Source organism: Chenopodium quinoa, unplaced genomic scaffold, assembly GCF_001683475.1.
Source record: "Chenopodium quinoa cultivar QQ74 unplaced genomic scaffold, ASM168347v1, whole genome shotgun sequence".
Taxonomy (NCBI): Eukaryota; Viridiplantae; Streptophyta; class Magnoliopsida; order Caryophyllales; family Amaranthaceae; genus Chenopodium; species Chenopodium quinoa.
In genome coordinates this window covers 1,927,347-1,942,765 of record NW_018743405.1, presented here as the reverse complement: position 1 = coordinate 1,942,765, position 15,419 = coordinate 1,927,347, and the positions used below count along the sequence as shown (strand labels likewise).

Genomic DNA, 15,419 nt, shown 5'->3' with positions numbered 1-15,419 from the left:
GTGTGAATTGGTGAAGAAATGAGGAGAGAGAGCGCAAATCCGGCCTTATATTCCCAGAAATAGGAATTTCGAGAGTCAGTATGCTTAATTTCTCTGAAATGCCTCACTAAGTAACCGTTAAACACACTCCCTTTTAATTAACCGCCCATTATCCGTCCAACTTCCCACTAATCATCCTAATTACAGTTATTTCGTTAATGATTGTTTAAAATTTAAATCTTTTTTATTTAATTAAATCATTTACTTCCCTCCATTTTTGTTAAATTCAAACCCGACCCCGTCATCCTTCCAAATCGGGTCTGGGGGCAAGTTGTTTGGGTTCAATTATGCCTAATTGGGCCCGGACATAAAATGATTCAATCCAAGTCAAGGTCAAGGCCCAAGCCTCCAATCCTGCCAAGTCAATCTCAAGTCAACGGCCCAAGTCATCATGGTCAGCCCATATGACCTCAAGCCCATCTTCTCTCCTTGTCATGCTAAGGTATAAAAGCCTTCAATTACATCATTTATCATTCATTCACATTCAAGCCTCAAGCAATTAATACTCTTGCATAGCTTTCTCTCTCTAAACACTGTTTGACTTCGGCATCGGAGGGGCCTTCCTCGGTACAACCCCCGAGGCCAGTTTACGTGTGTTTGTTGTGCAGAAAACCCTCGGCCCAGCATCATTTGGACCGAGTCAGTCTTCATCCACATCTTCGGACCTTCGGCAAGGTCCCATTGTTTTCACCCGAAACACCTAACGATCAGTCTAACGTTGAGATATAATATAATGTAGTGCAACTGGAATCTTAGTTTGACTGTCTCAGAAAGATCATAAAAAACCTAAAGAGTACCAATCTCATGATACAGATTTATCTACCTATCTAAAGCTAGAATGTCTTAAGTCACAACCATATTGTTCCTGAAGTTAAACACTAGAAATTTTTCAAAGATTAAATTTGACTATAAATTTCTGATGGAGTATATAAAAAAATGACATGAATAAAAAATAATGCTTAGAAACTTTAGGACACAATTTTAAAGTCTCATATGCATAATATCTGAATAGTAATTCTCAGAGATAGCTTGAATTAAGAAAACTAAACTAAAAAAAACCCTAATCTACTAATCTAGCTTCTCACTGGAACCCTTGCTGATTTTTGTCACACCAAGTCAATTATATAGTAGGGTAATAATTGCAGCCACAGCATCACACCGTAAAAGACTTTGAGCTTACCGCAATGGTGCAACTGTGACAGGTTGCGATAGCTACAAACCATCTGAATTTCCAGCAAAAGTGATTCGTTGATCACTCCTTATTGAGCAATTATCAAATTTAGAATTCCTGGATTATAAATTAACATGATATAGATTGATATAAATATAATGTTTATTAATTGAAAATAAATTAGTGCAACTAGTCTCATACAATTAGAAAACAAAACTTAATTTATAATATCAAGGATTCAAGATACTTTCTCCGTTCTTTTATTATCACACCATATAGGTTAGGCACAATTATTTTGGTAGTGGAAAAAAGGATGAGAGCGAGGGGTAGAACCGTAGAAGTACAAAACTAACCATGTGTTGTAAGCATAAACTAAAGAACCAAGTGTTAAGAGTAAGGGTATATTGGGTGTTTGCAATATGAACAGAGATATTTTGTTTCCTTAAATAGATATGGTGCAATGTTTGTAAAACTTATTTAAAAAGAAAGTGGTGTAAAAAAAAAAAAAAAAAAAAAAAACGGAGGAAGTATATAAGATTTGCACAAACTCTCATGTGGATAAGGTTACTTCAACGGAAAAATGGGGTTATCTTAACGAATGTGGATTACTTCAATAGGAAATGAGATTACTCTCATTCAAAAGTGGAATAATAATTTATTAATTATAATGTATTAGTCAAAATAAAATAATAGGGGTACTTGAATGAAGAAATGAGGTTACTTTTTTTACTTAATTTATATTACTTGTACAGTGGAGTTAAGTTACTTATATAAACAAATTGAGTTACTCTTATGAATAAATGAGTTTACTCATGACAATGAATAAAGATTACTATTATAAACATATGTGGAAACACCATATGGCTAGCAACCTACAACATTAAGTCATTAATGACATAGTCTTCTAAATTTCTAATGCAATTATGAAACTTCCATGTATATGGAAAATAGAAAATGCATGGTAATCATCACTTTCACCTCACCTTTTAGGTTAGAAATGATCTTGTATGGAGTAAATTTTAGTTGGTATACTCGATTTATTTTTAAAATAACATAATTATTAACCATGCACTTTTACATCATTTTAGTTGTATGGAATAACATCAAATTTAAATACTTAATTATTTTTTAAAATAATCTGTATATGGGATTTTATTTGAAAATTATTATTATTTTGGTGTATACATAATCATTATAAACTTTATTTGAAAATAAAAAAAAACTTTACGATAATCTTGCACTTCTAATCATTTTATATATATATATATATATATATATATATATATATATATTTGAACTTAATAAAGTAGGGGAGTAAATTATAAGAAATTCAAAATTTAGACACCAACTTTTCAAAGTTTTCACTTTTCCCACCTACTTTCACCTATATATAATAGAGATTTATAATCATATACTCGTAACTTCGTATATTCTTTAAATTCATAATTTTTTTGAATAGCATATGCTCGTAATACCTAATAATTAATTATAATGTCTATCAAAAATTATGAAAGAATTTTAGTTGATTATATAAAGATGAAATATGTTTGCAAAATAGGAAGAAAAAAATTTATATTGAATATTTCTAAGAATACTTGATAACAAAATCGTGGAGAGACATCATTTTTCCCAAAGTAATAATCATCATAATTATGTTAAAAGAATACTAGAAGATGACACTTGTTATTGCTGGTGAGTCTTTTAGTATATAGTTATTGATTCATTCCTAAGACACGTATTTATCACCAATATAAGAAAATCTAGTGATAATAAAGTGATGCATATAAAAGATTGTATTGCATTTTATAATCATGACACAAATACAACTCTTTTAACTTGCCCAACGAATCAATAAAACGATACTCTAAAACCCTAATTTGTTATACAAACACGCCTAAGATTTTTTTGCAAAAAAGGAGCTACCATTGACATAAAAAAAACTATGCAGAGCATCAATTCAAAACTCAATGATTTCATACAGAATAAGTACTTCATGTAAATTTCAAGGAAGGATGAATGGAAGATTAAACTAATATTACTCCTAATATCTTTGAACATGCATTTAAATTTACGTAAAATAAAATTAATAAATAAAAATCGTTGTCAGTTTAAATTCGGTGATAGTAAGAGGGGGGAAAACAAAAACAAAAACAAAAGTTAAAACAAAAACTTAAAAATAAACACTTAGTAACTATATAAAAATTAAAGCTCCTTCCAAATATCCTTTTGAATTCATAAGACGAAGTTTAATTTAAAAAAATTACAGAGAACTAAACAATGTTGATCTTAACACTAGTATTAAATCGCACCACAAACAATTTCTACCACTTCGTTGATCATGTCATTATTATTGTCTTTTAAATCACACTTCACATACAACAATGGATGACAACCATGGACCATGGTGACATTCGAATTGAATTTCGCTCAGGTTTGCATTACTTAATTTAGTATACTTCCTGTATTGTTATTTTTTTTTTTTAAAATTTCCCACTTTTGGTTAAGGGGTATTTTTCATTGACCTTTCAGCTTTTTCTTGATTCTTGGGAAAAGAAATTTCTTTTACCCTCCTTAACCCCATGTCACTTACCAACTTTCACTTCCAAACCCAAAAAGGTATCCACTTTCCATTAACTTTCTCTTTCCCTTGGTTCAGATGCTACAAAAAATCGGAAGACCAAAAAAGAAGAGAGGGAGTATTATTGAAGTGAAAAAATAATTAACTATTAACATGAAATGGAAGAGGGGTTGCAAACTTGCAGAAGACATCTTCCCAGAAATTGTGAGCGTACCACCCCACCCCTGCTTCCTCCCTTGGGTGTCTAATTGTCCATTATTCTAGATGTTTCCCTGCCCCTTTTAAGAAATAAAGTGAGATTAGGTATGTTTCTCAGAATCCAAAATTGGCAACATAGCTCAAGGAAAAAATTGCAATATGCAAGGCTACTCTAGTATTATGACACATTAGGGGTTAAAAACAAGGGTATAATTGAGAAAAGGGGGGAAGAACATTTGTTTCTGTAACTAGCTTTTCTTTTGCAGCATTGAAGCCGCTCTTTAAACAATAAAACAAAGATGAAAAGCAAGAAACAACACATATTGAACCAAAAAAAAATCTAAGAAATCAAACTGGACAGAAATGAACTGCACCTTGGTCAACTCCATGATGTGCAAAATCTTTCTTTGAATGTTCTCAGCCTCCCCAAGTTGATTTTTTGACTTTATATAAATCTGCAGATAAGGTAAATTGAGATTATTCACTACCTGACACCAAACTGGTTTGAAGTTGCTCAATAATTCAGAAGGAGATAGCATAAACCATAATTTTACTTTTTTAATAGTTCCCTTATATAAACAGAAAAATAAAACAACAAGAGCATCAGGTAATTGCAGATAAACAAATAAATAGATTTGGAAACTGTAGGTAATTAAACTCTTGTGCTTCATATCAACTTATTTTCTTCCTTATAGAGCATTGCACAAAGAATATGAATCAAAGAGGCAAAATACTTGTCATAAGCTGTTGGTAATTTTTATTTTTTCTTTCCTCGTTGTGAAGAGGAAAAATTGGTCCTCAAAAAGTTTCTTTATTTAGGTACTCAATTGGGGGCCTATAAAGTTGCAAAGGAGATATGCTTCTATATGGTTTGAGATCTGCGTGCCTAAAGGATGAGGGACAATGAGACTCGAATTTAGTGGCGGATCCAGAAATTGTACCTAGGGGGTTCGAACTTCATCAAACACCCGATGTCCGAATGCACAGATATAAATCGAGTATTTAAGTATAAAATAGAGTGTTCTAATAAATACCAATACACAAGTACACAACAAAATAAGTCCAAATATACAATAATTAAAATTTTCATGGTCACACATTACAATAATTAAAAAAAAATTAATCAGTACCAAAGTTGCACGAAAACGGATATGGATATATAAACAGGTACGGACACGGGACGAAATACGATAAAATCAAAATTTCAAAAAACGGGTACGACATGGATACACATAATTAATTTTTTAAAAAAACCTACCTACTACTACTGTAAGACTGTTGATAACTCAACCGGTGAAAAAGTTTTTAAAAAATAACAAAAAAATCTAAAATATTCTACTAAAATCACGTGACATTAAGAAAAAATAATAAAAGAATAGAAAAAAAAAACATATTTTATATCATCTACTAGCTTAGTGGAACTCGAAGACCACTCCAAAGAAAAAAAAAAAAAAAAAGAAAAAAAGAAAAAAGAAAGAGAAGCTGAGTAAACACAGCATGGTGGAGAAAATTTACAAAGAAAAAAAAAATAACTCAAATGCATCCCGCTGACATTCGAACCTAGGACCTTCTGTCCAAATATTTCTAGCCTAACCAACTGAGCTGCAAGTTAGACAAGGTATATTTACCCTTCGAATATTATTCATATAGTTTTTTTGTTTTTTTTTTTTAATAATTCCATTTTTTCCCGGATCTAACGGGGTTCAGTTGAACCCCCGCTAGATCCGCCACTGCTCGAATTGATACTTGGAGTGAGTTGAAGAGGCAATTAAAGAAATGATTCCTACCACGAGTATACATCCAAGATCAGGTCTTGAATTGAATGACCTTGAACCAAAAAATCTTAGTGTTTCTTAATACACTAAAGAGTTTGAGAAATAGTGCATGCTTTGTGATTTCAAGGAAAATGCATGAAGGGATTCACACCTTCTATTGCACACAAGTAGAAACATCAAAGTATGTGTTCTTCAGTGATGTCTTGAGATTAGCTGAAAATTTTGAGAAGTTTGAGAGGGAAAAGATTTAAAAAAAAAAAAAAAAAAAAAAAACAATTCTTATTTTAAGGGAAAAGCCATTTTTCAATGGGAATAATTCAAGGGTGAATAATCTTAAGGCTATTCCAAATGGTTTTCACAAAGAGGAAGTAGCTAAAAAGGAAAGTGATTGTTGTAAATCTAGAAAAGTTTATTTCAAGTGTCAAGGCATGGGAGACTTTTCTAGAGTTTGTGGCAACAAGGTGACTTAAAAAGAATATAGAATATTGACTGTATGCCTAGACCAAGAAGATAAAAAAGAGCAAATGTTTGCTGAATAAGAAGGAAAAGTATGTTTTGACAACTCCGAAGGTCAAGAATGGTATCTTTAGGACTTAAGGGGAGCTTTGCATGTTGATTTTGTTCCCCCTATTGCAAAAGCAAAAGAAAAAATTATCTTCTAGATGGGTGATATGAAGCTTCCCAATAAGGGCGATATGTACTTCGTAGAGATCTAATTAGTTACACGATGGAGACGAACTACAAGTCAAGAAATAAGCTTAGGTAAACTTGTAAACCCCCATATTTTAGCTTCATTAATATATTTCTTTATTATTTACACAAATATTTTATTTCGATTTCATAGTATAATTATTTTTTATGTGAAAATTTAATCGAATTCTATTAAACTAATAAATACTTGTTTAATTTAAAATTCTCTTTTAAGTCACAACATACCTTGTCAATAGCTTAGTAGCCCAATTTTAAGTAAAGAGACCTTTAACTCCTATTCAAGCCCAAACTACATTTCTTACTTCTACCTAATTTGGAAACCAAGCCCACAAGCTTATTTAAAAATTCCCAAGACCCTCAAACCCTTCCTTTCTTCACGTAATTCCCCTCCCTCTCTTTTACTGCTCTGCTCCCGAAACAGAGAAAATAAAATAAAAAAATCCAAACCCTGCTGTGTCGTGTCGCCGACTTCAGGCCACCGCCGCGCCTGCCAGCCGCCACCAGCGACCCAGTTCACCACCTTCTCTCTCCTTTATTTATTTCTCTTTTGTTTTGTTAAATTGATTCAAGTCTTAATCTTTATTAAAATTTTGTTGTAATTTGTTATTACTATTATTTGATTATGCATATAAATTGTAAAAGATTATAAATTTATGAATTTTATTATGTTTAAACTATGAAATAAAATTTAAGATTTAGTTAGTTAAGAAAACTAGGGCTTAAACCTTGTATTTTCATGATTTTAGGGCTTAAAACGTGCTAATCAAGTTACCTAATCATACTATGTTTAAATTATGTTAAAGCATAATTATTTCGATTACATATAGGGCGTGTTCGACGCTAGCTTTTGAGTAGTTTTTAGTGGTTTGACCAAGTCAAATCACTACTTGACAAAAAAATGTTGGTGTTTGAAAAAGTAGTAGTTAAGATAGCATTTAGTGGTGGAGGTAGCTTTTATGAAAAGTTAGAAAGATTAGCTTTTGAAATTAGAGGTAGCTGTTGAAAATTTAATCTATAGTTTTAAAAATAAAATGTTGATTTTTATATGTACCAGCTAGTCAACCGCTACTTTACCGAACACTCATATGTAAATTATTTATCTTCACAACTCAGAGCTACCTCCACAGCTACAACTACCTTCACAGCTATATTTTTCCGAACATTCCCATAATACTTCAGATTTATTAAAGTTTCAATTTTATGAATAAATTGTGCTAATTTCATATTTTTATGTTCCTTATCTCATAAAACAATGATTGTGGGTATTTTATGATTATAAAGCCTTGAACTTTAAAGTCTAATCTTAAGAATAAATTTTCAGATTTTATAAGTTTTATTTGATGCCTCTAATTACATTGAATTAGTGTATTTTTTTGGATTTTTAACATTCTAACCTACTATTAATGATTATTTCAAGTAGAGATGTTTATGAGATTGTTTAATAATCATAAACTAAATTTTTAGATTATAATCTTCACTTTAAAGTTACTGAAATTTCATGTTATAAACTATATTTTCATGATTTCAACATATAAACTTATAGTTGAACTATGGAATTATTAACTTTGATTATTGTGAGTAATTTAAAGGCATTATTTCAATGGTTTAAAGGGTTTTAAAATAGTTTGGTATTGCTGTTATTTATATTGCTTGGGTATTGATTAATTTGTAATTGTTTGGTTTAAGAGAGGACTTCGTAAAGCGCGAGTCCTAGTTCCTAAAGTGGCCAACCAACTCGTTTACTCAAGCTAAGTAAAAGGATTCAAAAAACCTTGACTTTAGGAGCATGTTTAACGACTTGGAAAGCTTAGAATCATGTTAGGAACTTGTGGATTGGTTGAAATCGTATGATAGTAATTGTGACTAATGCTTGATGTGATGGTTGGTTTTGATTCAAGTATAAGAAATGTGTATTATTTTATTTTATAAGTATTATTTATGCATTAACTTGCAAGATGAGCTTAGAGGCAAAGGTACGTGAATATGTGGAATGAATTATTTTAATACTCGCTCATGATTATTGAAATGGATAATTAAAGTCTGATAAGACGAGGTTGAGGATTTAAGGTGCCTTATGCACTTAAGGTGTTTATACACCGAGGTAATTAAAGGGTTTAATATTAAACATTATTTGTCACTAATAAATCAAGAATTGAATTGGAAACTTGAATTGCTTGAATGATTGATATTCGATTGATTGTATTGTTTAACATATGAGTCAACTAAGTTTAAACTTGTAAGTCACGTAATGTGCAAGATACTCTGGATTTGTGTGCACATCTAGAGTAATGACAATCAGGATTTTAGGTACACAGGAACCGTGCACTAATCTAGAGGCCATTTGATCTACGAGTCTCTTGTTTCAAATATTTTTTAAAAAACTACAAGGAGTTAGATGAGATCTCATACTAGATATGGCCACGGAGTGGCGCTCGTTGCCATTGGATGTTTATTGATGTTTCCGAAAGGAGGCATGGGGTTTTTCTTTACTAATGTTTCAAATTGGAGCATGGGAGGACAACCTTGTCTATTGCTTAATCCAATGAATAAAATAAAATGATTTAATTATTACAAAGTATTATTTAGTGAAGTTTTAGTAATGTTAACAGAGTCATGTGTTTGATTTTATAATTAAATTGTATGTGATGATCGATTATTAGAAGCATGCTAGGAATTCTTTATTATATTTCGTAGCTTGTATGTACCGGCGTTGCTGATGGGGTGCTTTTGTATGTCTTTCTTTAGTCATGGCCCTCGTCTTTCAATGACCCTGTAATGATTTTTACACTTGTAATAATAGGGAGCAAATTAATCACAAGTTTTCACATAATCAAAACTAGCATCAAGGTGGTGAGATTTTGAGTGGAGTGTCGGTTACCATTCACAATTTATTTTATTTCTTACATTTGAATTTATTTAAACTCTGTTTGATTTATTTACCACTTTTATTGAGTTTTGAATAAGGACCTTATTAGTTCAAAGTTGTAAGACTTGATCTGGTTTTGAAACTTCTTTATAACATAATTAGTTTTTCCATTACTAAATTATGAATTAGCCTTACCGTTTGAATACGTGGCGGTATCACGCTAGTAATTCTCTTGGATTTTATTAATGCATATTTATATGGCCTTAATGCATATTTAGGTAGGAGTAGGGTGGTCTGTAATACAAGTTTTGTAACACTTTAATAATTCTCTCTTTGAACCTGTAAATATCTTTAATAAAATCCAATGGAATTACTGACGTACTACCACCTTGTGTTCCAACGTTAAGGCTAATTCAGAATTTAGCAAAAGGAAAACTAATTCAGTTATAATTGTGTTACCCCGACACCTTCCTTAGCCATGGGTGTCGCGTGTTATAAAAAAAAAAAAAAAAAAAAACCTTTTTCCAATCCTACGTGGACAATATTATGGGAATAAGTTTTTAAACCAACGCAAATAGGGAATTAATTTACAATTCAACATTTTTTATGGAAATCGTTCATAAAGTTATTGTAAACCGGGGGCATGCAAAAGTTTTTGAATTACCTGACCCAAAACCCGAACAGTACCCAAACTCACTTGACCTGATTTTGACTCAATCCAAACCAACCCAACCTAACCCAAAATGACTTGATAATTTATGTATCTAATCATGATTATATTATCAAAAAAATCATATTGGCAATAGAACCAAAAATGACCCAACTTGTCCTGAATTGAACCTGGAATTAACTGAAACGAGACTTACACAAAAATGACCTGACCCGATAGTCTAGACAACCCGATTGCCATCTCTAATCAAAGTGATAGTCCATGGCACCGGCAACGAAGGTCTACAATCAGGTAGAGGAATTCAAACTGTTCTTAAACTCCACTAATGACTCCATCACTGTGGAGGTCAAGGTAGTTATTTATGGAGCACCGCAGAGCATGAGGTAAGTGGTGGCGGACCAGATCACGGCAGGTATGATGGTTGCAGCTAAGCATCTCGATGAGGAGATTAATGACAGCTTACTTGAGATGAATGAGAAGTTTTCCGGTCTAATCAGGTGATCATGAGAGAACCAAAAGATGATGTTTAATATCATGAAGAAATTCCGGTAATGGAACCTCCTAAGGTATGTATGAACACTCAAATTGATTTTTATTCCAACGCATGTGCTGCTACTATGGGGGTGGGGTGAATCAGGGAAGCTCCAGGAAAATCTGCCATGGCAGTTACGGGCAATGACTCATTGGATTGCGGAGTATCTTAGGACTTAAGAAGAGGAGTCAGATGTAATTGGTATATACACAAGCTGGATCTACCCCAATATAATGGAAAAGGTCCAGATGGATGGTTCCTAACTTCCTAAGTGCCAAGAAATATTTTTGACTTACCAATTTAGAGAACAACAAGAAAATTATAAGCAAACCAAAAGTAAAATGAACCGGCCTAGTATATAATAATTTACTACCTCCGTTACAGGTTATGTGCAACGATTAGATATTTTTCCTCTCTGCTTTATGTCAAATCGTTGCACATAACATGTAAAGAAGGTAGTATAAGAACTTGCTCAAACAGAGTAGCTACGGTTAATGGCAAGGGAGAAAATTACAACACATAATCATGCAATTCACTTTCACAATTTGTTACGAAGTATGTAATAAGTTACAATTTGTACTTTATCCCAAAATTTTAAAAAGAAATCAATTATGAGTACAATAAATGCCAAAGGATGGAAGAATGACGAGGAAAAGAATATTATTTTTAATAATAAGAAATGTATAAAATCTCAACAGCGCAACAATCCCAAAGCTATGCATGTGTTGTTAATAACACCCTTTGAAGCTCCACATGACATGATTTTCATCAAGGTATGGAAACACTTATTCTACAAAAAAGTCATTGCTAGCTCACAGAAGATATACATTAGCATCAAAATATATCATAGTTAAACAAGCCTAGACGGTGAGACATCTACATGCACAGCTAAAGAATAGACACACGGCCCGAAAGAGCATATTACTTGCATAAAAACTTACCGCACATCATCTGGACCAAATGCTTCCTCAAGTATACTAATAGAATCTATATACAAGGGCTCTGCTTTATCATATGATTTCTGGACCCTGTACAGCTCTGCCTGTGAATGAGCAGAAACAACTTTTTCAGAAATTTCACAAATCGCATGTTATCTACAGTTGAGTTTCCAACGAAAGTAATATAACTCCCAACAAAGGGGGCTAAAGAACATAAAAAGAAATAATATCCTCCAGCAAAGACAAGCTGCTTGAAAACTGAGCCATTGAGAATTGATCGTAGTCTTAAATAATCATCAATCAACAAATTAAGGGTATTTAAAGTTAATAGTAAGGCTTCATCAGCCAAGCCCTCAAATTAAGAAAAGGGTTCAGAATCTTCAGATTATCAAGATTAACTTCACACACAAAAATTGATTAACTAAAACTTAAATCTGGGGAACTTCAATTTGAATTTTGTAACCAAATGAGATGCTACAATTGAGTCACGCTCCTCACAAAAGAGTTTACGGAAATATAATATCTTTAAAAACAAAATACACTTAAAAATTACAAGTTAAAATACTAACTCCCACCTACAAGTTATAATGATATGTAACAAAGAAATATATATATATATAAAGAAGATGCCAAAGGAGAGTCACCCATGTAGAATTGGGACACTAAGGACAACACAACTCACGCCCTTAAAACATTATAGATTCATCCACAAAATCAAGAGACAAATATTGCTCATAACCTAAAATTTGACTCCAGCTATACAAAAGCCTGAAAAGAAAAAGGAACTAAAAACCTTGATGAGAGGGCTACATCATATAAATATGCTGGTTTGTTTCTTTCCCTAAGCACCATCAACTTCACACCTTGACTCAATCTACACCAATGTTACCCGGACTCGTTTCTAAGTGTCGTGTCCGACAAGGTGTCAGAGTGTCTGACACCTCAATCCTAAATTTTGGTCGACACTTCGACACGGTCAAGGGAGTGTCTTGACTAATATTTAGGATAACGGCTACTGTATAAAGTGTCCAAAAAATTTAATCCGACACTTAAAAATATCAAATAGATAAGTCATAAAACTGAAAATTTTATACTCGTAGCATTATTTAGGATTTTTAATTAATTTTTATTTGGGTTTTTAATTTTATTATTATAATTTTTTTTGACCTATCCAATACAGTACCTAGTTACCTACTTATTACTTGACTAGTGGCCCACTAGTCCAAAACTGTCCCACTAGGCCATCTGTTATAAACCTTCTAAGCCCATTACATAAAATCTTCACGTGCTACTCTTTACAGCTGTCAAACAATGCACTTTATCTCTCTTCTTTTATTTCAGATCTAAGAACTCATCGGTTTTAATGGCGTTTCCTCCTTCCTTTTCCTTTTTCCCTTTCTTCTTGTCTAAAAATTTTGGTAGATTTTTGAATTAAACCCTGAAATTTTTAATTACAAATCTTGATAATCAGAAGTCGACACCTATAACAGACACTTTTTCGATCCCCGAGTTGACACTTTCCGGGAGCCATGTCGCGCGTCGTGTCGTGTCGACACGCGACACCCATGGCTAAGGAAGGTGTTGGGGTAACGCAGATCTACACTATGTTTGGACAGAGAGAAATGGAGGGAAAGGAAGAGAAGAGAAAAGAAAGGATGCATCATCTTTTGTTTGGATACCTAATGCAAGAAGGGAAGGGGAGAAAATAGAAAGGATCCATTTTCCTTTCCTTTAAAATAAACTAAATCCCTCCATTGTTGGAGAGAATTGGAAGGAAAATAGAAGTTGATCTTCTCCCTCCCCTCCCCTCCCCTCTTTTATTCTTTTCCTCCCCTCCCTTTCCCTTCACTATAGTTATCCAAACAAAGAGCTAGGGAATCATCTTAGGCAACATGGTATATCCGAATGTTAAAGTTGAAAGTAAGACTAAAAAACCAAAACAAGCTTTGTAGCCAAAACATACATTTCAACTAAGCCTTCAAACTACTTGAAATACAATTTAACTAAGTGAAATCCATTCAATGGGAAATGTTGAAGCCTGTCTTCTAAAAGATAGAAAATGATAAAAGGGAAAGAGGAGCGAGGCAAATCAGTCAGCTCTTTCATTCATACATATTTAAATACTCTAATCCGACATGTGCAAGAGAAAAGCTATAGGAATAAGCTAGCAGTCACACAAATACTGGCATAAACGCTGCAAATACATACATCCTTTGCAATTTCTGATCCAGGACAAGTCATCAATTCCTCTTTAGTAACAAAGAACATAAACTCACCAGATTGTTACATGCAGATGCAACATGTGGATCCCGCTCACCAAAACCTTTTTTAGCTTCTTCCAAGGCAGATGAAAATAACTTCTCAGCTTCAATCATTCTCCCCTAAATTGAAACAAAAGCGATTCAGTGTGGAGATTTAGCTAAAAATAAAGACTTGTATGCAGTAATAAATAAGGTGACCAAGTATAAGAGCCTACTAACTGATAAGGAGAAACAAAGGGTTGAGTATTTGTAAAAATCAACAGAGTGCTTACTTGCAGAAAATATTCTCTCCCATTATCTGTGAATATTCGCCACTTAGACGTATGTTCGTTTGATATAACTGAACCATCCTCAAGTCTTTGTAATCCAACATTAGCTGACTCTCCTGCATTAGTTTTAGAGGCTTTTCCATTTGAAACTTCTTCAGCAAAAACAAGAGAGCAGCTCCCTCCAAAGAGAAGTGCTACAAAAGTAAAAGTAATTGAATACTTAAAAATGATTCTCGAACTTGACAAATTAATAAATTATAATCAATAGTCGACAAAGAATCAAAGAACATATGAAAACTCTTTCTCCTAAATTATATTTTACACTTTCCTTTTCAGATCCCTCAATTATTTTTATGCATCTCTGTTCAGTCTTCCCGCTACAATAGTTAGGCCCCATACTCTCAAACAATTAATATAAAAACACCATACACCGCTATCTTCTATCTCATATACTTCTACAATAAAAATAAAAATTCATCTTCAAACAATAACTTATCACCTTAAACTATGTGCCCTAATATGTGTCAAAACTAATTTAAGATGTATCGAGCATATACATTCAGCAACTTAAAAACATAGCAATGTCCACAAGAATTCTCAAGATAAAATACAGTGTGGAGCCGTGGACAATTGAACATTAGCACAGTATAAACCAATGTTTCATGTGTGCCACCTGCTTGCCCATGTAGCAACATCCATAACAAGCCTCCTGATCTTGTTTTTGAATGTTCAAAGCCATTTTGAGAATAACAAATCATATTCCCTGAAAATAATGACATAATGTTAAAGAGTAGCAAATATAATCCATATTGTTGCTATGACCTACAAATATGAGTATTGCATATACTCCCTCCGTCCCAAATTACTCGCAACGGTTTGACTTTTTGCACTATTCACACATCTCCCTTTGACCATCTTTTTTAACTAGTATATGAAAGTCAATGTAATTATGTAAGATGTTGTATAGTTTCTTAATATAAACTTTTTATAACTTATAGAAATATATAATAAAAGATATCAACGGTCAAACATGTGCATCGGCAAGCGTGTCCAGTCAAAATGTTGCAAGTAAACTGGACGGAGGGAGTATTAACTATTAAGGTAAACAAAACACTATAATGAATCAAAATTGCTCCTTGAAATAAAACTATCTTAAAAGGAAAACAGCACTCTATCATATCCATATTAGTATACTTTTTTCACTACTCTACCACCTTAGCAACTACTTGTGACCAGATATTTGATCATTACAATAAGTAACAAATAGATTAGTACTCGTGCGCTGCACAATTTAAAATAAAAAAATTAATATTTTTCAACAAAGTATGACAAAAAAATTTATTTTGCAATAAATTTTTAGAACTCACATAAAAGAGGGTTTTGGAAAAAGAAATGTCGTTAATGTGTTTTT

At 32.6% G+C, this 15,419-nt stretch overlaps 1 long non-coding RNA gene across 1 annotated transcript; it reads right to left on the bottom strand.

Annotated features, from left to right (window-relative positions):
- Window positions 1–965: 965 nt before the first annotated feature.
- Window positions 966–14,518, bottom strand: LOC110738968. Its single transcript, XR_002514697.1, has 5 exons — window positions 14,012–14,518; window positions 13,755–13,859; window positions 11,482–11,582; window positions 4,361–4,441; window positions 966–1,327 (listed from the first exon to the last, which is right to left on the bottom strand). It is a non-coding gene; the product is annotated as an uncharacterized LOC110738968 (long non-coding RNA).
- Window positions 14,519–15,419: the final 901 nt, after the last annotated feature.